This window comes from Triticum urartu, chromosome 2 (genome assembly GCF_003073215.2).
Source record: "Triticum urartu cultivar G1812 chromosome 2, Tu2.1, whole genome shotgun sequence".
NCBI lineage: Eukaryota > Viridiplantae > Streptophyta > Magnoliopsida > Poales > Poaceae > Triticum > Triticum urartu.
The window spans coordinates 671,988,225-672,014,244 of NC_053023.1; the positions used below are offsets into that span (position 1 = coordinate 671,988,225).

At 45.5% G+C, this 26,020-nt stretch overlaps 1 pseudogene; it reads left to right on the forward strand.

Annotated features, from left to right (window-relative positions):
• The first annotated feature begins 4,069 nt into the window (after window positions 1-4,069).
• LOC125537780 lies at window positions 4,070-24,801 on the forward strand (annotated as a pseudogene).
• Window positions 24,802-26,020: the final 1,219 nt, after the last annotated feature.

The window sequence follows — 26,020 nt, forward strand, 5'->3', positions numbered from 1 at the left end:
CTAATGATGTGATCCCATTAATCAAATGACAACTCATGTCTATGGCTAGGAAACATAACCATCTTTGATAAACGAGCTACTCAAGTAGAGGCATACTAGTGACACTCTGTTTGTCTATGTATTCACACATGTATCATGTTTCCGGTTAATACAATTCTAGCATGAATAATAAACATTTATCATGATATAAGGAAATAAATAATAACTTTATTATTGCCTCTAGGGCATATTTCCTTCAGCTAGGACGTGGATCAGTAGGGGGAGATCTTCGTGCGCACCCCAGTGTTCGAATCTTAAGGGTTTTGCCGGAACCCGTGATCCGACATTTGGCGCGCCAGGTAGGGGCGCGCCGGAGCCGCTCTCCCACCAGTCGATTCACCGACGCGCTGCAGTTCCGATGTCCGGCGACTCAAGGACCAACGCCGACCGCTGGGCAGTCTGGCCAGCCCGGGCGGCACCGCCTGCCCAGGAAGACCTCAACCCCGTGCTCCAGGCGACGTGCGCGCCACCCGACGCTGCGGGGCATGGGCGGCACGGCCAGGCGCCGTCCACCCTCTCCCCACGATAGGCGGCAGCTGTTGCAAGGGCTGCAAGCCACGCCACGGTGACGGCGCCGCACACCCGGAGGGAGCAGGCAAACATGCACGCTGCACTCACGATGGCACGGGAGCTGGTATGGTGCCGGCTGATGGAGAGTGGCCGGGATGCACTACTGGAACGCGTCACCGAGCTACTGGACGCCCTGGCTTCAGGAGCATCGCCCTTCTATTCTCTGCTCACGCCACAAGCTGTCGCCAGGTGACATGGCGGGCCACGCCGCGCCCGCGTGCCTACAGGTGCACCACCAGGCTTCATCGACACCGGCGCAGCCAACAGAGCTGCACGCCCGCTCACGCTCGTGCCACCTCCGCTGGGCGCGGTCACGGGCGCTGCCACCTGCGGTCCGAGCGGGATCCAACCCTGCCATCCTCGAGGCGGCCCACTAGGTCGAACGACGTGGAGTGTGGGGCACTACGGCGAGGTCTTCGAGGTGGCGGCCTCGGAGGCCTACGTGCCCCGCATGGTGGACCAGGACTACATGCTGGAAGACGACCCCGGCTCGTCCCTTGAGCCAGGCTGGGAGGAGGAGGCGCTAGAAGCCGGCGCCTTTCAGGACCCCTCTGGAAGCCTCACCAACCGCGTCGGCAACAACAGCTATAGGGTACCACTAATTCCTCAGGAGAAGGCTTACGCTAACCATGGTGCGCTGGGGGATCAGGTCACAGCAGCAGATGGCGGTCCCAGCTTGTCGGCCTCCCTCCCTCCAGGGGGGCACGCTGGGGACTGGAGGAAGAAAGCCGGGACGAAGGCCCTCCCCAGCGCTGCGCGGAGCAAAGTGTCCCCCGGAGGTAGGCCTACCCCCGGCAGAGGACCCGTGGTTGCCGAGGGTGCCACTGGCGTCCCCTTTTCCCCTTTGGTGTCATCCTGGTCTCCGGTCGCCCCTAACTGTGGCCGAGGGAGGCGCAAGGCGGGGCCCTCGTCTGGCGATATGAAGTAAGGCTCACGCCTGTGAAGGTCGCCGCCGTGACACTCTCATGTAATAACGAGTGGGGCTGTACATGCCCCAGAGTCTTAGGAGTGCCGCCCTCGGGTCTTTGGGGCTCCCTCCCACGTCCTAGTGGCAGCACTTAGCTCCGCGCTGGTGAGAAGACTCAAAACAAGAAGACTAGACTAGGTGCCGGACGCGGCCATTTGCTTTGGATCCCTTTTCTGTAGCCTTGCCTTGTGGATTTGGATTTGAGCTGAAGTTGAATTTTCATTGATGCGTGCGGGGGGTGCCTTTTCTCTTTCGAGCGATTTCTTGCTATCTGGTTCTTTCCTTATTTCAGAGTTCTCACCTGTTGCCCCTCCCTCGCGGGCCCCTCGTGAGCGGGGATGGGCAAGACGCACACGCGCCACGCGCATGTCGCGCCATGGCTAGCGCTTGCTTATCACGCGGTCCCCTCGAGCGTCTCGACGAGTTCCTCAGGAGCTTCCCAGAAACTCACAACCTCACGAGCCGGTTTGGGATTGTCCAGGCTAAGGTAAACCGCAATAGCAACTTTGCCCTAGGATATGTGAGTCCACGAAGACACATATTCAACTCGACCTAACAAAATAGAGGAAGTAGCAAATTTACATCAAGGGCTGCCCCTCCAAAAATGCTCTTACAACTTCAAGGGCTGCGCCCGAGCTTCTGTGTGCAGGACAAACAGCTGGGAAATACGGGATCAGTCAGACATGTCGCTCGCCGCGTCCCCCGGATCGCCCTCATACGCGTCGCTGGCATCGCTGCCACCATCGCTGGCATCACCATCACCTCCACCAGCGCCGCCATCACCATCGTCGACCATGTCGCCCGCGTCCGCCGCGACCACCACCCCATCATCATCGGAAGTGAAGGCCCTGACCAGCGTGTCCAGATTGTCTTCCACCCATCGCGACAGGTCGCCCCAGATGGCCTCGGGTACAAGAGTGATGGCGGCGTCAAAATTGAAGTTCGGGTCGGCGTTCTGGAGATGGCTGAAGACACGGGAGAACGCACGCCCGAGCAGGCCGCGGCTCCTCTCTTCAACAAGTTGGCGAGCCCTCTCAAAACGGTTCTGCAGGCGCATCACCACGTCGGTGAAGAAGCGGAGGTGGTTGGCATAGTCGTTCGCGTGGGGATGAGGAGCATTCCCATCACAGATGTGTCCCAGGGCGATGTTGGCCCTGTTCCTGAGATCCTAGAGCATGGGGGCGTGCACGCGCTCCAGCGTTCGCCGCTGAAGCACTTCCTCCCTGTTCTGCCGCGCGACGGACTCGACGTCAGCAACCCGCTGCTACAGAGGGATCAGCTCGGCGCGGGCGAAGGCCAGTTTCTCCTTTGTGAATTGGATATTCATATTACCTTTGTAGATTGCAAACCCTAGATGACAATCTCTTCGTAGCAAGAATGGACCGGAGACCGTTCGAAGCTTCGTCCCCAACGGAGTCGCCAAAAAGTGTGTTCACACACGAACATGTCACAGTGTACGCTCGACACCGGGGGTGATGCACCGCAGCTCACGTCGAAGGAGACCCGCCAGAAGCGCGGTACGCAAGACAATCCGTCGGGCGCTTTTGTAGACCCGAATTCCACATGCCCGGGAGGAATCCTGTCAGGGCACGCGGCGGCTATGGGCTGCCCTAGGTCGATCTGATCGCCCCTAGGGCCTCGAGGTTTGCCGCCCTGCAATGAAGAAGAATGAACGAAGAACGAGGAAGAAGAAGAACAAGGGAGAAGATAAAAGTAAAGGTAAAAGATGATAGATTGATTTGTCGAATGTGTGTTTTTCAATCGGCCGTCACCCCTTACATATATATGAGGCGGCTGGACTTCCCGTACAAGAAAAGGACTCAAATCTTGTCCAAATCATCAATAGTTACCCTAACTCGGACTACAAGGGCCGGAACTTCCGGGCTCAAATTACATCAAGTAGCCCTCTTGCACTGAATCTCCAGGTCGCATATGACTTCGGATCACGATGGTCCCAAAAGCAAAGTTGTAGATCTTGCAATGGAGAAAAACTCGTCAGTTGATCACTTTTTCATCCAAGGTCATCTTGAGGTTGAATTCGGGCCCGCAATTCTGCAAGTAATGTTAAAACTCCAGTTTTTGGGGCGCACCGCGTGCAAACTTTCGGTTTAGCCCAGAACCTCCCCGAAAGTTGTCTGGAACTTCTGGGGCATACTTTTGTAGCACACTGTTTTACCTGTAACTTTTGCATACAAACTCCGATTTACACCTTTTTTATATACAGATCGACCGTTTCGACAAGATGAAGACAACTCGTGTAGAAAGTTTTCTCATATGAGACCATCTTGGGGCATAATCAGTCGAATAGTGTTATGGATATTAAATCTCAGTACTTCAAACATATTTTCAGCGTTAGAGATGAGACCGGATGGCTATAGCCTAAACATCAAAGTTTCTCCTTTTGACGATACAAAACTTTCTCACTTTGAGCACTTTTCCATCTAAGGCCTTATTAATTATGATTTCGACCATGCCAAAATCTGGTGTTAACACATGGTGCCGCCGCAGACAATCTCCAGAGATCTTGGCAGGCTTCTCCTAATTTAGGGGCAGGGAGTGCCTAAGACGGAGTCGGAGTTGTCGCGAAGATGTTGCATGTTGCCGGACGTGACCTTCATTGTCGAGCAGAGTGAGATACAGGCGCACAAACTCATGCTCGCCATGCAATCACCGGTCTTTGTTGCGGAATTCCGAAGGCACACGACAGAGAGCACGCTGTGGGTCGACGGCATAAGCACCTCCACTTTCAGGGCCATGCTACACTTCATATACACCGATCAGCTCCAACTAAATAGCAACGATGATGGTCGTACGCCTATGGCGCTCGACCTACTTGTGGCTGCGGATCGGTATGACATCGAAAGCCTGAGGCTCATGTGTGAGAACATGTTGTCCGAGAGCATGGAATTCGAATTTGTCATGTCGACATTGATGGAGATTCATGGCCGGCATAGCTGTAGGTCGGTGGAGGCCTCCTGCATCGAGTACATGCTACCTCTTGAGCATGCGTTGGTTTTCCCTTGAAGAGGAAAGGGTGATGCAGCAAAGTAGCGTAAGTATTTCCCTCAGTTTTTGAGAACCAAGGTATCAATCCAGTAGGAGATAACATGAAAGTCACCTAGTACTTGCAAAAACAATCAATAACCTCGCAACCAACGCGATAAAGGGGTTGTCAATCCCTTCACGGTCACTTGCGGAAGTGAGATTTGGTAAAGATAGTAAGATAAATATTTTTGGTATTTTTGTTGTATATATTGGAAAGTAAAGATTGCAAAATAGTAAACGAGATGCGATAATAAAAGAGATGCAATATAATAAGGAAAAGACCCGGGGGCCATAGGTTTCACTAGTGGCTTCTCTCATGATAGCATGTATTACGGTGAGTGAACAAATTACTGCCGAGCAATTGATAGAAGAGCGCATAATTATGAGAATATCTAGGCAATGATTATGAACATAGGAATCACGTCCATGTTAAGTAGACCAAAACAATTCTACATCTACTACTATTACTCCACACATCGACCGCTATCCAGCATGCATCTAGAGTATTAAGTTCATAAGAACAGAGTAATGCTTTAGGCAAGATGACATGATGTAGAGGGATAAACTCAAGCAATATGATATAAACCCCACCTTTTTATCCTCAATGGCAACAATACAATACGTGCCTTGCTGACCCTACTGTCACTGGAAAAGGACACCACAAGATTGAACCCAAAGCTAAGCACTTCTCCCATTGCAAGAAAGATCAATCTAGTAGGCCAAACTAAACCGATAATTCGAAGAGACTTGCAAAGATATCAAATCATGCATATAAGAATTTAGAGAAGAACGAAATATTATTCATAGATAAACTTGATCATAAATCCACAATTCATCGGATCTCGGCAAACACACCGTAAAAAGTATTACATCGAATAGATCTCCAAGAACATCGAGGAGAACCTTGTATTGAGAACCAAAGAGAGAGAAGAAGTCATCTAGCTAATAACTATGGACCCGAAGGTCTGTGGTAAACTACTCAGACATCATCGGAGAGGCTATGGTGTTGATGTAGAAGCCCTCCGTGATCGAATGCCCCTCCGGCAGATCGCCAGAAAAGGCCCCAGATGGGATCTCACGGGTACAAAAGGTTTCGGCGGTGGAAAAGTGGTTTCGTGGCTCCCCCTGATGTTCATCGAATAGGCCCAACTTTAAATATTTTCAATGAACCCAATATGCCCTTAAAAAATGTTCATCATTTTTGGTTCTGGCTAAAACCTCTGCCAAAAATGGGTTCATAAATTTTGGAGCCATTTTGGATTTTTGAATTAAGGCATAACTATTTGCATTTGGGCATTTAAAATACTATAAATACTTTGAAATGCCCAAATACTTTTGAAAGTAATTTTAGGCTGTTGGGAGTAATTCCAAAGGTGCCTATGATTATTTTCAGAATTTTCTAAAATGGATTAGTATTTCTACTAATTCAAAACAAACAACAGAGAATTAAATAAATGGAAACAGAAAGAGAGAGAGAGATAGTACCTGGGCTTACCTGGCGGCCCAAGTGGCCGGCCCAACCCACCACCGCAGCCTCCCTGTCGTCTTCCTCCCCGGACAGAAGGACGAGCGCGTGCTCGCCGTGCGCTGGCCACGCGCCTCGCCAGCTCCTGCTTGCCTCTCCCCGTCGACGCCCTGGCCTTCTATGGAGACGCCACGCAAGCCTCGACCTCTCTCGCACTCTCCCTCGCCCTCGTCCCCTTCTCTGTCTCTCTCTCACGCGCGCGACCGAACGCAGCCGTCGCCGCCGACGAGCTCCCCCCCGGCCACAGCCATCTCTGAGCCTCTCCGACGCGCCCCCGAGCTCCGCCGTGACGCCCGGGTCCTCTCCGCCGAGCCACATGACGCCGGACGCCCTGGAGCGCCATCGTCGATGCCATCTTCGCCCTCTGCATCGACGGCCGTCGTCGACCGATTCGTCGTCACCAGGCCATCCCCGAGCACGCCGAGATCACCGACGACCCCGCGGTGAGCTACCGCTTCGAACCCCTCTCTTCCCCGCCTCGATTGCACCTTGTAGCCCTCGTTCTCACCGGAGCCGAAGCTCGCCGCCGCCGCACCATGTTGCCATCGTGGCTATAGCCACTGGAGCTTCCACCTGAGTACACTACCGTGCTCAGAATGACCCCACGAGACCGTAGCCACCAACATCTCCCCCTCTGGCGCACCGCAACCCCAAACCCGCAACCCACCATGCTCCGTCCGCCGCCGTTTTGGTCGCCGTCGTTGACTCCGTCCATCCCCGCTCGAACCACGGCCACCCACGGATGCGTCTCTGTCCCCTCTTTCAAACGCGCCCTTCCGTGCGTCGAACGGTGGCCCGTAGAGCAAACCCGAAGCGGGCACCGCCGCGGTCTGTCGTCGTCGGCGGTTAAACGCCGGTGGCTGACGTGGCACCATCATTAGGGCCTAAGCACCCTACTGATTACCCCCTGGAGTCAATGAAAACCGGGCCCCACCGCCCAACTAACCGGCTAACTAAAATAGATTAGGTTAGTGTAAATTATCGGTTTAGATTAGTGCTAACCTGGTGGACCCCACGTGTCAGCTTTGACTTTGGTCAAGTCAACGTTGACCGGTCCCACCTGTCATCCACCCAAACCAGCCTGAGACACTGGCGTATGGGTCCCACAGGTCAGGTTTGACCTGGCCGACCCAGTTGACCTGCTGACATCACACCTATGTCATGCTGACGCAATAAGTGATTTTTTGGATTTTTAAATAATTCAGAAAATTCCAGAAAATGCCCAAAACTTCTAAAATTCATAGAAAATCAACCGTAGCTCCAAATCAAATAATTTATATATGAAAAATTATCAGAAAAATTCAAGGAATCTGTTTATGGCATTTGTATGCATGTTTGAACCACCTAGGGTTGCTGTACAGGGCAATTTGCATAATTGATATTTAAATAAGCACATATGGAGTTTGAATTTGAACCCTTGGTTCAAACCAACTTCATTTAATATGATTGCTAGTTGCATTAGCTCAATCACAACATATTGACATGTCATGATCATGCATCATAATGTGCATTGCATTGATTGTATTCTTTCAGTGTTTGCCGGTGATTGTTCCCCCCTCGGTAGACGTATGTTTCGACGATGTGATCAATGACACCGATGAAGAGTTATACTACCTTCAGAAGTGCCAGGCAAGCACAACCCCCTTGTTCATTCTGATACAATCCCACTCTCTCGCTCCTGCTCTCTTTTACTGCATTAGGACAACAACGATTCATCCGTTACTTGTTGCGATAGTTGAACCCCTTATCCTCTGCATGACCTGTCATTGCCACAGTAAATAGATGAAACCCACTAGCATGAGTAGGAGTTGTTTGAGCCCTGATGTGCCTACTCATTCATGCTTGTTTGTCATGCCTGCTATTGCATAGAGTTGTGTCAGGTCTGATTCATCGGGAATGAATCGGAGGTGTGTGAACATGTCCTACTGTGTGTGAGCTAAGTGTGTGAACACGTTTTGGTAAAGGTAGCGGTGAGAGGCCATGTAGGAGTACATGGTGGGTTGTCTCATTGAAACCGTCCTCAGGAACTGAGTTCTGTGTCTGTGATCCATGAACAGCTACTACCACTCATTGGGATCCTTAATTGACCCTCTCGGCTTCTTAATCACCCTAGTACTCTGTCCAGGAGTTGCAACTAGTTTCTGGTGTTTGTAGGTTATGTGTTGGCGGCCGTGCGTAGCGCTGACCCTAGGGGTGGGCTATGATGCGGTAGATACACCGTGGCACGGTGTACCGGGCGCCCGTTTGGTGTCTCGGGAACCCTGTTCACATTGTTCGGGGCCGTATGTGGAAACCTCGGCCGGACTCCCTGCGGATGGAACCTGGATAGGCGATAAACCTGGACTAGAGACTTGAGTGTTTAGGTAGGCCGTGGCCGACACCCTCGTTGGGCTTCCGCTTAAGGTTGCCGAGTACATGTCGTGTAAACGACGGTAAGTGGTGGGAGCGTGTGTGAAGAAGTACACCCCTGCAGGGTTATCATTATCTATTCGAATAGCTAGATTCCTCGGATATGGAAACTTGGACCCCTTGCATAGTTCATAGATAACTTGAAGTGGATACTCTAAAACTCGCAAGCTAAGTGTGAGTACTATGGATGGCCTTCTCGTAGGGAGACGGGAGCGGATCCATAGTGGTGTATTGAATGGTGAACATGTGGACTCATGTGCGCCACGTCAAAAGAGTTGCTTGTAGTCGTAGTTCAGGTTAGCCACTGGGTCAAAGCTGGCTTGCTGCAGTTAAACTCCACTACCCCTTTGTTGATACCGATGCATATGTAGTTAGTTCTGATGTAAGTCTTGCTGAGTACAATTGTACTCACATTTGCTTAATTTATGTTTTGCAGAGAGACGCCAGTCTCGCTAGTAGTTCCGTGTGGGCTTCGATGTTTAGCTTGCTACCTCAGCTACGATCTTGTGCCCTCGGCAGGATATCGTAGATAGTCAGGCTTCTTAGCCTTTTTCATTTGTAGATGTCTGTACTCAGACATGTTAAGCTTCCGTTTGTGCCTTGAATTGTATGCTATGATTGTTGGGTCGTGAGACCCATGTTTGTAATATCTCGCTCCTCGGAGCCTAATGAATAAATACTTGAGTCATAGAGTTATGTTGTGATGCCATGTTGTATTTACACATATCGAGCATATTGTGTGTATGATTGGAATGCTTGGTATGTGTGGGATCCGACAATCTGGTTGTTTATCCTTGGCGGCCTCTCTTATGGGGAAATGTAGTCTGGTGCTTCCATGAGCCATAGTAGTCCGCTACAGCCCGGTTCACCGGAGTCTTGCTAGCCCAGCACTACTGCTCAGGGCACTTGACTGGCGGGCATGTGTTTCACTTCGTTCCTGTGTCTGTCCCTTCGGGGAAATGTCACGCGGTGACATCCGGAGTCCTGCCTAGCCTGCGACAGCCCAGGTTCCCGGAGTCCTATTAGCCCAGTGCTACAACCCGGATTCACACGCTGCTGACCGACATGCTCGATGTGATTCATGTATGCCTGTCCCCATAGGTTGGTGCCGTTTTGGGTTCACGACTAGCCATGTCGGCCCGGGTTCTCTGTCATATGGATGCTAGTGACACTATCATATACGTGAGCCAAAAGGCGCAAACGGTCTCGGGCCATGGTAAGGTGACACCGTGGGAATACCGTGCATGAGGCCGCAAAGTGATATGAGGTGTTACCGGCTAGATCGATGTGACTTGGAATCGGGGTCCTGACAGCTTTGGTATCAGAGCCAGGTTGCCTGTAGGATTACCAAGCTAAACTGGTCGAAGTCGAGTCTAGAAATGCTTTAATTATGTAAGGAAATTGATTGTGGAAGGGAACGTAAGGCTCTTTTTACTCCTTATATCTCATGCCCTCTGATCTGAGTCACCCTCTTCCTTTCTACGGGGTTAAGAAACTAGGCCTTCTCATCTATCTATCAGGATGACGTGTTACTAACCCGTTGACTTATAGGATTGATGGATTCATGCCGCAATTCAGTTTCCAGTACTTCCGTGTGTTCATAATTGATCTCGGAACCTTGATATTGTGATGTTGAGTGGTTATGCCACCATTTTGCAGGATGTCTCAAATCTTTTTGAGCATTTACAGCCGTTATGCTGTCCGAGTCATCCCAGGTTTCTAAGTAGTCTGATGCATTTGCAAACCCCTTCCTCCTGTTCCTGATGTCCATTTGGGCCAGATTAATCACACTAATCGGTGAGTTGAGGTACTTTGTTGCCTCGACATATATGTTGGAGCTATTATTATGACCCTAGGTGTTTTAGGGAGTCACCTAGTAGTCTAGCCATGTTTTGTGTTCCGGTGTGATGATTCTGGCCACCATTCTCGAAAGCATCCCGTGATGCCATGTAGTGGTAGGTATTCTATTCATGGGTTCTTGAACCCGAGATTCACCCTACTTACCTCATGTTGATAGTGTTGCTAGTTCCTTTAGGATATTAGTAACCTTTGCATTAGTCCTCGAGGTCCGTGGTATATCCTTCTTCCAAATACTACGAACCGCCTATGGCAGAAGTTCTTTGAACCAAAAGATCACAACCAGAGTGCTCTTGATGAGTTCTCCATTCTTCATTGTGAATCTGCCAGTCCTACCTTTCTGCATGGATTGTCCGGAAGGAATGTTGAGCTTTGCTCGACATACTAATCTATGCATCCACAACTCAGAAAATTATATGTTCCTTTGAGTTGCCCCTCTTTAGTTGTATTCTGACCCTCGTCCATCAATTGTTGGTCAAGAGTAGTTGTGCATTGGTGTTATCGATGCTTGTTATTCATGTGATCCGTCAAGCCATTCTATTCCAGAATGACTAGGAGAAACAAACTCCAGTACCTCATCCATATCTAGGATTGGGTCAAAACAGTTGTATTCCGCAGATCAAAGTGCCAATCCAGCTTTTGTTCTGTTCTACCTTGGAGTGTTGCCTCCTTATGTCAGAATTGTCATGATAATTGCACCACCTCTTATGAACTCTTGATGCAGTGATACTTCTCGCCATCATCATTCGCTCCTTGGATCCATGTTGTTGCAACCGGAATACCGACAAGTGAACCTTGATGTGTGAAATCAATACTCCTAGCAACTAGTTTCTTGGTAGTAAATGGACAATATCCGCATTCTTAGCGTGTTGGTTATTGAACCATCGTTCTGAGATTGATCGTGCTACCTAGTTTTTTTCCAGTGCACTCTTCGATCAATGAGTTAGGATTATTCAATCCCTTGCTTATTTGATCATGTCGTCTTGCTCTGAAGAGCAAGATTGTTCTCGAGTTTAGTAACATATCGGTGGTTCGTGATTTTCCGAAGATCTTCTCGGAAGTATTACCTGGCTGTCACCTGACCGCTATGTTGAGTTCGTGATCAAGTTGGTTTTCTTATAAATCACCCCTTCTCCAAGAATCTGTGTTGGATATCCCTGAGCTAGTTGGTTGAGCTAGACAACAACTTGGAGAGTTGGAAGATAAAAGCTTGTCTGACTTAGTTCGTGTTAAGGGATATCTTTGTGTGTGTGTGTGTTGAAGAAAGATGATATCTCCATCGATTGGTCCTCGTGATCAGTTGTTGGATCTATTGCCTTGTCAAAACTTTGACTTGAGTATGGGCTATCGTCAAGTCAAATCAGAACCAACGATGTTCGTAATGTTGTCTTACCCGTGGTTGATCCCTCGAGCATACACCATTATATCTTTTGGTCTGACCAATACTATCATCCTGTTCACATGATGGTGGAAGTCCAGTGATATGGAAATTCCAATGAGTTGTTGTTGAGCCCATCAGCAGCATTTTGTCTCCCCCATGATTCATGTTGAACATCAACCTAGTGTTGGAAACTTTATAAGCAATGCCTTCGTGTTCCGTTCATGAAGCTTATGCTTGGATGGAAGAAGTGACTTCCTCGAATTCATGTGCATCTAGTGCAAGTTGCCGTCGTGAGTTCGAGAAAGATTGTTTTTGTTTCCCCTGGTACCATCCCAAGTCAGTTATGCATGTGTGAATGTATTCTATGGTTTGGTAGATTAATTACCTCCACTCCATATGTATTCCCTAGCACACCAAGCCACTGATTGACTTGTTCAAGGCAAAGAAGTCTACGCTTGGGATCTAATCCATGGACTTGCGTAAAGGCTTCGAAATCCTTGATGATGGTTCCCCACCTGAACTCGATGGTGTTTTACTATAAGACTACTACATGGTCATGCTCGTCTTGGATAGCGTGTTCACAGGTTTGTAGCAGAACCAGCTCATGTTTTGGAGCTTGCTATCGCAGTTCATTCCCCGAGAATCTCGCAACGTCATCTCATCAATTGTGTTGCGACTCTCATTTTCCTTCTAGACTGGATGGGTCTGGAATATCCTAACACCAACCAGATCCGAATCTCAGGCAGATATGATGGTTGGAACGTACTCCAAGAACTATGTTGTTGGTCTCTCTATAACCGGTAACGTGGATGTCGTGGCCAACACACCTAGCCGGAAGGCCTATTATTGTAGTATCCTAGTTGAAGAAGTTGGTCACCTCCCCATAAGGATATCGCAGGATCTGCCTCCATAGTTATTCCTTATGGATTCTTGAGCTTCCGAAGTCCGACCTTTTACTTGATGTTCTAGATATACAACCATATCTATGAATGGATTACGCTAGCACATCAAGGAGAACATTAGAAGCGGAGTGCTAAATGTCTCTCGGTCGATCGTCCAGATTCTGTTCCCTTAGCCTCGCTAAGGGAAGATCTGAGAAGGTGTTATCTTCCTTTGTATCCGCATCATCCATCACTAGTCATCATGGTAGTATGTCGTGTTGCCAGGATCCTTGCCACGGATGTTGGTAGAACCTTGATGAATATGGAAATGCTCACGTTCTTGAGAGAACGCGTAAGCAAAATCATCCCTTGCGTTGTCTTCAACAAGGTAGTCCACATCATCCATCCTAGTCCAAGTATGCCGTCTCTTCAAGCTATCTCAAACGATCAATTGTAAATTGCCTTAAGCTGGTATGAAGAGTTTCAATGATTTATGGATCAAAAGTAATTCTTTTTGCCACTTAAGGGAACAGTTCAACGAGTCACCTTCTCCAAGGTGCCCTGTTATGGGTTCATGACAATTATCTCCTCGCAACCTTGAAACCTTGCACCACCTTACTCAAGTGTGGAATTACTACCTACCAACTTGAATCCTCGTCGTCTGATTTCCATCACCCTGATGTGAACTTTGTGTCTCAATTGGAGAGATGTTCCTATGTCTCACTCCATGAGTTGATCCTGAGTTGTTTGATCTTCGAGAAGATCGACCCTTCTAGAGTTTTCCCTTCCCTCTTGTTGTCATGTTGGTGGGAGTTCTCAGAGCAAGACATCGAGACAAAGATGGTGATCGAACCAACGTTCTTATGAAGTGCAACTTGGATCGTGAAGATTGTGTTAAGTTTGCGTCCCCCTTCATCTTACCCTACGCTTGAATCTCGGGACGAGATTCTTGTTTAGTGGGGGTGAGTTGTCATAGCCCTAGCTTTGCTTTGCTTACTCTTGCATGATCATCATGGCAGCATGTTTATTTTTTTATGAAACTGAAATGGGGATGATCAAACCCCTAGCACCAAAGCAATGCAAATAGGCCCAACTTTAAATATTTTCAATGAACCCAATATGCCCTTAAAAATGTTCATCATTTTTGGTTCTGGCTAAAACCTCTGCCAAAAATGGGTTCATAAATTTTGGAGCCATTTTGGATTTTTGAATTAAGATATAACTATTTGCATTTGGGCATTTAAAATACTATAAATACTTTGAAATGCCCAAATACTTTTGAAAGTAATTTTAGGCTGTTGGGAGTAATTCCAAAGGTGCCTATGATTATTTTCAGAATTTTCTAAAATGGATTAGTATTTCTACTAATTCAAAACAAACAACAGAGAATTAAATAAATGGAAACAGAAAGAGAGAGAGAGAGAGAGATAGTACCTGGGCTTACCTGGCGGCCCAAGTGGCCGGCCCAACCCACCACCACAGCCTCCCTGTCGTCTTCCTCCCCGGACAGAAGGACGAGCGCGTGCTCGCCGTGTGCTGGCCACGTGCCTCGCCAGCTCCTGCTTGCCTCTCCCCGTCGACGCCCTGGCCTTCTATGGAGACGCCACGCAAGCCTCGACCTCTCTCGCACTCTCCCTCGCCCTCGTCCCCTTCTCTGTCTCTCTCTCTCACGCGCGTGACCGAACGCAGCCGTCGCCGCCGACGAGCTCCCCCACGGCCACAGCCATCTCTGAGCCTCTCCGACGCGCCCCCGAGCTCCGCCGTGACGCCCCGGTCCTCTCCGCCGAGCCACATGACGCCGGACGCCCTGGAGCGCCATCGTCGACGCCATCTTCGCCCTCTGCATCGACGGCCGTCGTCGACCGATTCGTCGTCACCAGGCCATCCCCGAGCACACTGAGATCACCGACGACCCCGCTGTGAGCTACCGCTTCGAACCCCTCTCTTCCCCGCCTCGATTGCACCTTGTAGCCCTCGTTCTCACCGGAGCCGAAGCTCGCCGCCGCCGCGCCATGTTGCCATCGTGGCTATAGCCACTGGAGCTTCCACCTGAGTACACTACCGTGCTCAGAATGACCCCACGAGACCGTAGCCACCAACATCTCCCCCTCTCGCGCACCGCAACCCCAAACCCGCAACCCACCGTGCTCCAGCCGCCGTCGTTTTGGTCGCCGTCATTGACTCCGTCCATCCCCGCTCGAACCACGGCCACCCACGGATGCGTCTCTCTCCCCTCTTTCAAACGCGCCCTTCCACGCGTCGAACGGTGGCCCGTAGAGCAAACCCAAAGCGGGCACCGACGCGGTCTGTCGTCGCCGGCGGTTAAACACCGGTGGCTGACATGGCAACATCATTAGGGCCTAAGCACCCTACTGATTACCCCCTGGAGTCAATGACAACCGGGCCCCACCGCCCAACTAACCGGCTAACTAAAATAGATTAGGTTAGTGTAAATTATCGGTTTAGATTAGTGCTAACCTGGTGGACCCCACGTGTCAGCTTTGACTTTGGTCAACTCAACGTTGACCGGTCCCACCTGTCATCCACCCAAACCAGCCTGAGACACTGACGTATGGGTCCCACAGGTCAGGTTTGACCTGGCCGACCCAGTTGACCTGCTGACATCACACCTATGTCATGTTGACACAGTAAGTGATTTTCTGGATTTTTAAATAATTCAGAAAATTCCATAAAATGCCCAAAACTTCTAAAATTCATAGAAAATCAACCGTAGCTCCAAATCAAATAATTTATATATGAAAAATTATCAGAAAAATTCAAGGAATCTGTTTATGGCATTTGCATGCATGTTTGAACCACATAGGGTTGCTGTACAGGGCAATTTGCATAATTGACAATTAAATAAGCACATATGGAGTTTGAATTTGAACCCTTGGTTCAAACCAACTTCATTTAATATGATTGCTAGTTGCATTAGCTCAATCACAACATATTGACATGTCATGATCATGCATCATAATGTGCATTGCATTGATTGTATTCTTTCAGTGTTTGCCGATGATTGTTCCCCTCTTGGTAGACATATGTTTCGACGATGTGATAAATGACACCGATGAAGAGTTATACTACCTTCAGAAGTGCCAGGCAAGCACAACCCCCTTGTTCATTCCGATACAATCTCCTCTCGCTCCTGCTCTCTTTTACTGCATTAGGACAACAACGATTCATCCGTTACTTTTTGCGATAGTTGAACCCCTTATCCTCTGCATGACCTGTCATTGCCACAGTAAATAGATGAAACCCACTAGCATGAGTAGGAGTTGTTTGAGCCCTGATGTGCCTACTCATTCATGCTTGTTTGTCATGCCTGCTATTGCATAGAGTTGTGTCAGGTCTGATTCATCGGGAATGAATCGGAGGTGTGTGAACATGTCCTACTGTGTGTGAGCTAAGTGTGTGAACACGTTTTGGTAAAGGTAGCGGTGAGAGGCCATGTAGGAGTACATGGTGGGTTGTCTCATTGAAACCGTCCTCAGGAACTGAGTTCTGTGTCTGTGATCCATGAACAGCTACTACCACTCATTGGGATCCTTAATTGACCCTCTCGGCTTCTTAATCACCCTAGTACTCTGTCCACGAGTTGCAACTAGTTTCTGGTGTTTGTAGGTTATGTGTTGGAGGCCGTGCATAGCGCTGACCCTAGGGGTGGGCTATGATGCGGTAGATACACCGTGGCACGGTGTACCGGGCGCCCGTTTGGTGTCTCGGGAACCCTGTTCATATAGTTCGGGGCCGTAAGTGGAAACCTCGGCCGGACTCCCTACGGATGGAACCTGGATAGGCGATAAACCTGGACTAGAGACTTAAGTGTTTAGGTAGGCCGTGGCCGACACCCTCATTGGGCTTGCACTTGAAGGTTGCCGAGTACATGTCGTGTAAACGACGGTAAGTGGTGGGAGCGTGTGTGAAGAAGTACACCCCTGCAGGGTTATCATTATCTATTCGAATAACCAGATTCCTCGGATATGGAAACTTAGACCCCTTGCATAGTTCATAGATAACTTGAAGTGGATACTGTAAAACTCGCAAGCTAAGTGTGAGTGCTATGGATGGCCTTCTCGTAGGGAGATGGGAGCGGATACATGAGCCAAAAGGCACAAACGGTCCCGGGCCATGGTAAGGCGACACCGTGGGAATACTGTGCGTGAGGCCGCAAAGTGATATGAGGTGTTACCGGCTAGATCGATGTGACTTGGAATCGGGGTCCTGACACAGACTTCCACTCCAAGTCTCCTGGTTTGCGTTTGTTCCAAGAAAGATCCTTGCGAAGGTTTCGTTCCGTTTGGATTCCATTTGATATTCCTTTTATGTGAAACACTGAAACAGGCAAAAACAGAAACTGGAACTGGGCCTCCGGTTAATAGGTTAGTCCCAAAAATAATATAAAAGAGCATATTAAAGCCCATTAAACATCCAAAACAGATAATATAATAGCATGGAACAATCAAAAATTATAGATATGTTGGAGACATATCAAGCATCCCCAAGCTTAATTCCTGCTCATCCTCGAGTAGGTAAATGATAAAAATAGAATTTTTGATGTGGAATGCTACCTAGCATAATTTTCAATGTAATTTTCTTTATTGTTGCATGAATGTTCAGATCCAAAAGATTGAAGACAAAAGTTTAATATTGACATAAAAATAATAATACTTCAAGCATACTAACCAAGCAATTATGTCTTCTCAAAATAACATAGCCAAAGGAAGTTCATCCCTACAAAACCATATAGTTTGGCCATGCTTCATTTCTGTCACATAAAATGCTCCCATCATGCACAACCCCGATGACAAGCCAATCAATTGTTTCATACTTAGCCTTTTCAAACTTTTTTAACTTTCACGCAATATATGAGCACGAGCCATGGACATAGCACTGTAGGTGGAATAGAGTGGTGGTTGTGGAGAAGACAAAAATGAGGAAGATAGTCTCACATCAACTAGGCATATCAATGGGCTATGGAGATGCCTATCAATAGATATTGCCATGCAATGGATGCACTAGAGTTATAAGTGTATGAAAGCTCAACAAAAGAAACTAAGTGGGTGTGCATCCAACTTGCTTGCTCACGAAGACCTAGGGAAATTTGAGGAAGCCCATCATTGGAATATACAAGCCAAGTTCTATAATGAAAAATTCCCACTAGTATATGAAAGTAACAACATAAGAGACTCTCTATAATGAAGATCATGGTGCTACTTTGAAGCACAAGTGTGGAAAAAGATAGTAACATTGCCCCTTCTCTCTTTTTCTCTCATTTATATTTTTTCTGTTTGGGCCTTCTCTTTTTTTATGGCCTCTTTTTTTGTCCGGAGTCTCATCCTGACTTGTGGGGGAATCATAGGTGCCATCATCCTTTCCTCACATGAGACAATGCTCTAATAATGAAGATCATCACACTTTTATTTACATACAACTCAAGAATTACAACTCGATACTCAAAACAAAATATGACTCTATGTGAATGCCTCCGGCGGTGTACCGGGATGTGCAATGAATCAAGAGTGACATGTATAAAAAATTATGAGTGGTGGCCATGCCACAAATACAATGTCAACTACATGATGATGCAAAGCAATATGACTATGATGAAGCATGTCATAATAAAAGGGAACGGTGGAAAGTTGCATGTCAATATATCTCGGAGTGGCTATGAAAATGCCATAATAGGTAGTTATGGTGGCTGTTTTGAGGAAGGTAAATGATAGGTTTATGGTACCGGCGAAAGTTGCGCGACACTAGAGAGGCTAGCAATGGTGGAAGGGTGAGAGTGCGTATAATCCATGAACTCAACATTAGTCATAAAGAACTCACATACTTATTGCAAAACTCTACAAGTCATCAAAACCAAGCACTACGCGCATGCTCCTAGGGGGATAGACTGGTAGGAAAAGACCATCGCTCGTCCCCGACCGCCACTCATAAGGAAGGCAATCAAAGAACACCTCATGCATCAAATTTGTCACACAACGGCTACCATACGTGCATGCTACGGGACTTGCAAACCTCAACACAAGTATTTCTCAATTTCACAATTACTCAAATAGGACGACTCTAATATCACCATCTTTATATCTAAAAACAATTATCAAGTATCAAACTATTCAATGCACTCTATATGAAAGTTTTTATTATACCCATCTTGAATGCCCATCATATTAGGACTAATTTTATAACCAAAGCAAATTGCCATGTTGTTCTAAAAGACTCTCAAAATAATATAAGTGAAGCATGAGAGATCAATAATTTCTATAAAATAAAACCACCACCGTACTCTAAAAAGATATAAGCGAAGCACTAGAGCAAAATTATCTAGCTCAAAAGATATAAGTGAAGCACATAGAGTATTCTAATAAATTCTGATTAATGTGTGTCTCTCCAAAAAGGTGTGTATAGCAAGGATTATTGTGGTAAACTAAAAAGCAAAGACTCAAATCATACAAGACGCTCCAAGCAAAACACATATCATGTGATGAATAAAAATATAGCCTCAAGTAAAGTTACCGATAGACGAAGATGAAAGAGGGGATGCCTTCCGGGGCATCCCCAAGCTTAGGCTTTTGGTTGTCCTTGAATTTTACCTTGGGGTGCCATGGGAATCCCCGATATTAGGCTCTTTCCACTCCTTGTTCCAAAACCCATCAAATCTTTACCCAAAAAACTTGAAGACTTCACAACACAAAACTCAACAGAAAATCTCATGAGCTCCGTTAGTATAAGAAAGCAAACCACCACTTTAATGTACTGTAATTAACTCATTCTTTATTTATATTGGTGTTAAACCTACTGTATTCTAACTTCTCAATGGTTTATAACCCCCGATACTACCTACAGATTCATCAATAAGAAAACAACACACGAAAAACATAATTTTTCAAAACAGAACAGTCTGTAGCAATCTGGAGGTTTCGAATACTTCTGTAACTGAAAAAATTCTGAAAATTTAGGACAGCTTAAATAATTTGTATATTGACCTACTTCAGTTGGATTTGGTATTTTATCGCTCTCTGGAAAAAAATTAAAATTATTTTCGTGAGCGCATACTTTCTGTTTTTTTCCAGCAAGATCAGACAACAATCACCCAAGAAGATCCTAAAGGCTTTACTTGGCACAAACACTAATTAAAACATAAAAAAACAATCATAATAGAGGCTAGATAAATTATTTATTACTAAACAGGAACAAAAGTAAAGAACAGAAATAAAATTGGGTTGCCTCCCAACAAGCGCTATCGTTTAACGCCCCTAGCTAGGCATAAAAGCAAGAATAGATCTTGGTATTGTCATCTTTGCCATGCAATTCATAAGTGGCTCTCATAATTGATTCATAAGGCTTAATTTTATTTCTAGGAAAGTCTTTCATGCCTTTCCTTAACGGAAATTGAAATCTAATATTTCCTTCTTTCATGTCAATAATTGCACCAATCGTTCTAACGAAAGGTCTACCAAGAATAATAGGACATGTAGGATTGCAATCTATATCGAGAACGATGAAATATATTGGCACATAATTTCTATTTGCAACAATAGGAACATCATTAATCCTTCCCATAGGTTTCTTAATGGTGGAATCCACAAGGTGCAAATTTAAAGAACAATCATCAAATTCACTGAAACCTAACACATCACACAAAGTTTTTGGAATCATGGAAACACTAGCACCCAAATCACACAAAGCATAGCATTCATAACCTTTAGTCTTAATCTTAATAGTAGGTTCCCACTCATCATAAAGTTTTCTAGGAATAGAAACTTCTAGTTCAAGTTTTTCTTCATAAGATTGAATTAAAGCATCAACGATATGTTTAGTAAAGCTTTATTTTGATCATAAGCATGAGGAGAATTTAACACGGATTGCAACAAGGAAATACAATCTATCAAAGAGCAATTATCATAATTCAATCCCTTGAAATCCAAAATAGTGGGTTCATTGCTATGTAAAGTTTTGACCTCTTCAATCCCACTTTTATTAATTTTATCATCAAGATCTAAAAACTCTGAATCATTGGGACGCCTTTTAACTAAAGTTGACTCATCTCTAGTCCCATCTTTATCAAGACTTATAGTGGAAAAAAAGATTTAAAAGGAGACACATCAATCACTTTTAGATCTTCATCATTATTATCATGAAAACTAGAAGAACACGCTTTCACAAAGCAATATTTTTTAGCATGCATCCTAGTGGTTCTTTCCTTGCACTCATCAATGGAAATTCTCATGGATTTGTGAGACTCATTGATGTCAAGCTTAGGTGGAATAGATCTAAGTTTCAAAGAACCAATATCAAGAGAAATTCTATCCACGTTCCTAGGCAACTCATCAATCTTAAGCAATTTTTCTTCAACCAAAGCATTGAAATTCTTTTGCGAACTCATAAATTCTTTAACACTAGTCTCAAAATCAGAGGGCATATTATTAAAATTACCATAAGAGTTGTTGTAGGAATTACCATAATTATTAGAAGAATTATTAGGAAACGGCCTAGAATTAAAGTTTCCTCTATACGCGTTGTTACCAAAATTGTTCCTACCAACAAAATTCACATCCATAGATTCATTATTATTCTCAATCAAAGTGGACAAAGGCATATCATTAGGATCAGAATAAACACTCTTATTAGCAAACAATTTTATAAGTTCATCCATCTTTCCACTCAAAACATTAATCTCTTCAATCGCATGAACCTTTTTACTAGTGGATCTTTCAGTGTGCCATTGAGAATAGTTAACCATAATATTATCTAGGAGTTTACTAGCTTCTCCTAAAGTGATTTCCATAAAAGTGCCTCCCGCGGCCGAATCTAAAAGATTTCTAGAAGCAAAATTCAATCCGGCATAAATTTTTTGTATAATCATCCATAAATTCAAACCATGTGTAGGGCAATTACGTATCATTAAGTTCATCCTCTCCTAAGCTTGTGCAACATGCTCATGATCAAGTTGCTTAAAATTCATAATATCATTTCTAAGAGAGATGATCTTAGCGGGAGGAAAATACTTAGAGATAAAAGCATCTTTGCACTTATTCCATGAATCAATACTATTTTTAGGCAAAGAAGAGAACCAAGTTTTAGCATGATCTCCAAGAGAAAACGGAAATAGCTTCAATTTAACAATATCATTATCCACATCTTTCTTCTTTTGCATATCACACAAATCAACAAAGTTGTTTAGATGGGTAGCGACATCTTCACTAGGAAGGCTAGAAAATTGATCTTTCATGACAAGATTCAACAAAGCAGCATTAATTTCACAAGATTCGGCATCGGTAATAGGAGCAACTGGAGTGCTAATAAAATCATTGTTGTTGGTATTGCAGAAGTCACATAATTTAGTATTATCTTGAGCCATCGTGATAAACAATCAATCCAGCACACAATCACACAAGAAGCAAGTGAAAGAAGGCAAACGAAAAAGGGCGAATAAAACGGCAAAGGTGAAGTGGGGGAGAGGAAAACGAGAGACAAATGGAAAATAATGTAATGCGAGGGAGAAGAGTTTATGATGGGTACTTGGTATTTCTTGACTTGAGCGTATATTTCCCCGGCAACGGCGCCAGAAATCCTTCTTGCTACCTCTTGAGAATGCACATTTTCCTTTGAAGAGGAAAGGGTGATGCAGCAAAGTAGTGTAAGTATTTCCCTCAGTTTTCGAGAACCAAGGTATCAATCCAGTAGGAGATAGCACGCAAGTCACCTAGTACCTGCACAAACAATCAAGAACGTCGCAACCAACATGATAAAGGGGTTTTCAATCCCTTCATGGTCACTTGCGAAAGTGAGATCTGATAAAGATAGTAAGATAAATATTTTCTTATTTTTGTTGTATAGATTGGAAAGTAAAGATTGCAAAATAGTAAACAAGATGCGATAATAAAAGAGATGCAATATAATAAGGAAAAGACCTGGGGGCCATATGTTTCACTAGTGGCTTCTCTCATGATAGCATGTATTATGGTGGGTGAACAAATTACTACCGAGCAATTGATAGAAGAGCGCATAATTATGAGAAAATCTAGGCAATGATTATGAACATAGGCATCACGTCCATGTTAAGTAGACCGAAATGATTCTGCATCTACTACTATTACTCAACACATCGATCGCTATCCAGCATGCATCTAGAGTATTAAGTTCATAAGAACAGAGTAATGCTTTAGGCAAGATGACATGATGTAGAGGGATAAACTAAAGTAATATGATATAAACCCCATCTTTTTATCCTCGATGGCAACAATACAATACGTGCCTTGCTGCCCCTACTGTCACTGGGAAAGGACACCGCAAGATTGAACCAAAGCTAAATCACTTCTCCCATTGCAAGAAAGATCAATCTAGTAGGCCAAACTAAACCGATAATTCGAAGAGACTTGCAAAGATATCAAATCATGCATATAAGAATTCAGAGAAGAACCAAATATTATTCATAGATAAACTTGATCATAAATCCACAATTCATCGGATCTCGGCAAACACACCGCAAAAAGTTTTACATCGAATAGATCTCCCAGAACATCGAGGAGAACCTTGTATTGAGAACCAAAGAGAGAGAAGAAGCCATCTAGCTAATAACTATGGACCCGAAGGTCTGTGGTAAACTACTCACACATTATCGGAGAGGCTATGGTGTTGATGTAGAAGCCCTCCGTGATCGAATCCCCCTCCGGCAGATCGCCGGAAAAGGCCCCAGATGGGATCTCACGGGTACAGAAGGTTGCGGCGGTGAAAAAGTGGTTTCGTGGCCCCTATGATGTTTTCACGGCATGGAACAATAAAAAATTATAGATACGTTGGAGACGTATCAGTACATGGCGTCAGATCCTACCGTGTACGCCACTGTGAAGGCAACGGATGACTACTAGGAGTTGAAGGAGAGTTGTTGCTCTTTCATACTCGAGGTCGCTGACAAAGTAGCAGCCATCAACATGACTCATAACTTGTGCTCCAATGCTCCTTCCTCCTCCAGCAGCCGCCCGCAGATGAATGTGTGCACACATTACTCATTGTAGGTGGCCCAGGGCACACATGAGTTTAAAATCCCCCATTTTGTCTTTGTGCAAAGGAGGCATTGAGTTGGCAAAGAAATCAGTTCCGAAGCATTCCTGGTTGGCGATTACGGTTGGAAGATAAGGGTATACCCATCGCCGTCATCGTCAAAGAAGATACAAGGGCACATCTCCGTGTACGCCAAGCTATTGACTGATCCTGGACCTGAAGGTGTCAATGTGACATTGGGCTTTAAGTTGGATGATCATAGTGGCGAGTCACCGCATTTGATGAAATGGTCAGAGAAAACCTTTACGGCCAAGTCAGATTGGGGATATGCAAAGTTCGTCACCATTGAATCTACCAAGTCATGTCACCTTGCAGATGATGGATCCCTTACCATACGTTGTGTTGTTGCCATCACCAGGAAGGTCCACACTTGTAGTACTAGGACCACCACCATGGGCACCAGAGCCACAATGCCACCGTCTGATATTGCCTCTCACCTGAAGCTGTTGTTGGTGAGCAAGCACGGGTCGGATGTAAGTTTCCTGGTCGAGGACTGTGAGCTCTGCGCGCACAGCCTTATGATAGCTGCATGATCACCAACCCTATGTGAGATGATGGTAATGGGTAACAAGGATGACCACGTCATGTCGGTTCACGATGTGACAGTCGAGGTCTTCAAGGCCGTGCTCCACTTCATCTACACCGATGAGTTGCCTCCAATTCAAGACCTAGTCCATGATGGTGCTGACCAAGATGAGGTGATGATAGCAGAAGATATGTTGGTTGAGGCGTGCTGGTTCGGTCTCGATAGGATGAAGGCCATGTATGAGAATTTGCTGGTTAGGTTCCTCGACTCGGAAGAAGATGCATTACAAACGGTAAAGTTGGGCTGCGATCTCCAATGCTCAAAGCTCATAAATTACTATCACCAGTTCATCATGTTGACAAAACTTAGGCAAATACTAGGTGAAAATTTTCCCTGGTCGACCGTTTTGGCACATATTGTTTGAGTCTTTTTATTCTAGTCCACATGATTTTCGTTGTCGCTTACTTGCTTATATATATAAGGTATTTCTTCTTTGCCAAGATAAAAAGGCTTTCGTTTCTGGCCTAGGCAGCGAAAGGAAAAACACTTCTTTGTTTTCTTGCCGACCTAGACATCTAGTAACCCTATAGAGATGAGCAGGGGTTGCTATTGTACAATACTAGATCATTGATGGTGTGTGTTGCCGTGCTTGTCCATTTTTACACTATAATGAAATTTCATAAATATGTGAAAAGAACACAATATATATTATTGAGGGCAATTTTGTGCTAATGTATTATATGTTTACTTTGAGCTATCAATTATGTTGTGGTTGGCTCTAAAATAGCAGTACCAAAAAAATAATGCAGCTTCACATTGCATATAAATTATTTCCAAATGTTTGAAGCAAAAGTGATGATCAAATTTGTTAATAGAAAAAGTTAAATACTACATATCGGGTGTCCACGAATCGTTAATTAAACTTCAACACATATCGTTATTTGAACAACAGCAACACAAATTGTTCCATCAAGTTTTGAATGATATTGATTCTCATGAAATCCATTACATCAATGACCTTCAGAATATGTGAGATAAAATGAATTAGATTAGGAAAGATGTAGTACGAGATCTTAGGTACCCTGCTGACAGAATATTGCGTGTGATGAGTCCAAAGGCTTCCAAGGGCACATATGAGTCATGAAGTAGTCGGCGAGATATATATCAAGGCCTTCATACATGCTCAACACCAGAGTTGTAGTGGTTGCCGAGCTCATCGAGTGCGCTGGGAACACGTGACAAATGTGTGACAAGTGCATGCTATTGAATGCATGCTCTAGTCAACTCATCCAAAAGTTTAAATTGATGGAGGGAGCTGGGCAATATATTTTAACACTCCACCTCATGTTTATGCTATTTTAGTCCTTAGATGTGGGATCAATGTAGATCACATAATCGTTTTAGGTCTTAAACTCAACACCGCTTGGCTCGGATACCATATTGAATTTATGCTCCAACTAGTTGGTCCAAAAGTCCGAACTGATGGAGAGAGATAGGCAATATATTTCAACACACGGGACGTGCATCCTTGGCTTCTTCTTGGCCTCTAACCATTGTGCAGCTCCCGTATAAATTTGATAGCACCATTCGTTGATGTACTTCTATTCATGGTATTACGATGGCCGGGAGAAATTTTTGGTAGTTGCTCATCTGTAATTGCAGGTCGCTAATCTATCGTCACCATAGAATGGTCGGGCGACCCTTGCTTAAAATGAGGGGTGAGGGGTGCCTCCGAGGGAAAGCATGG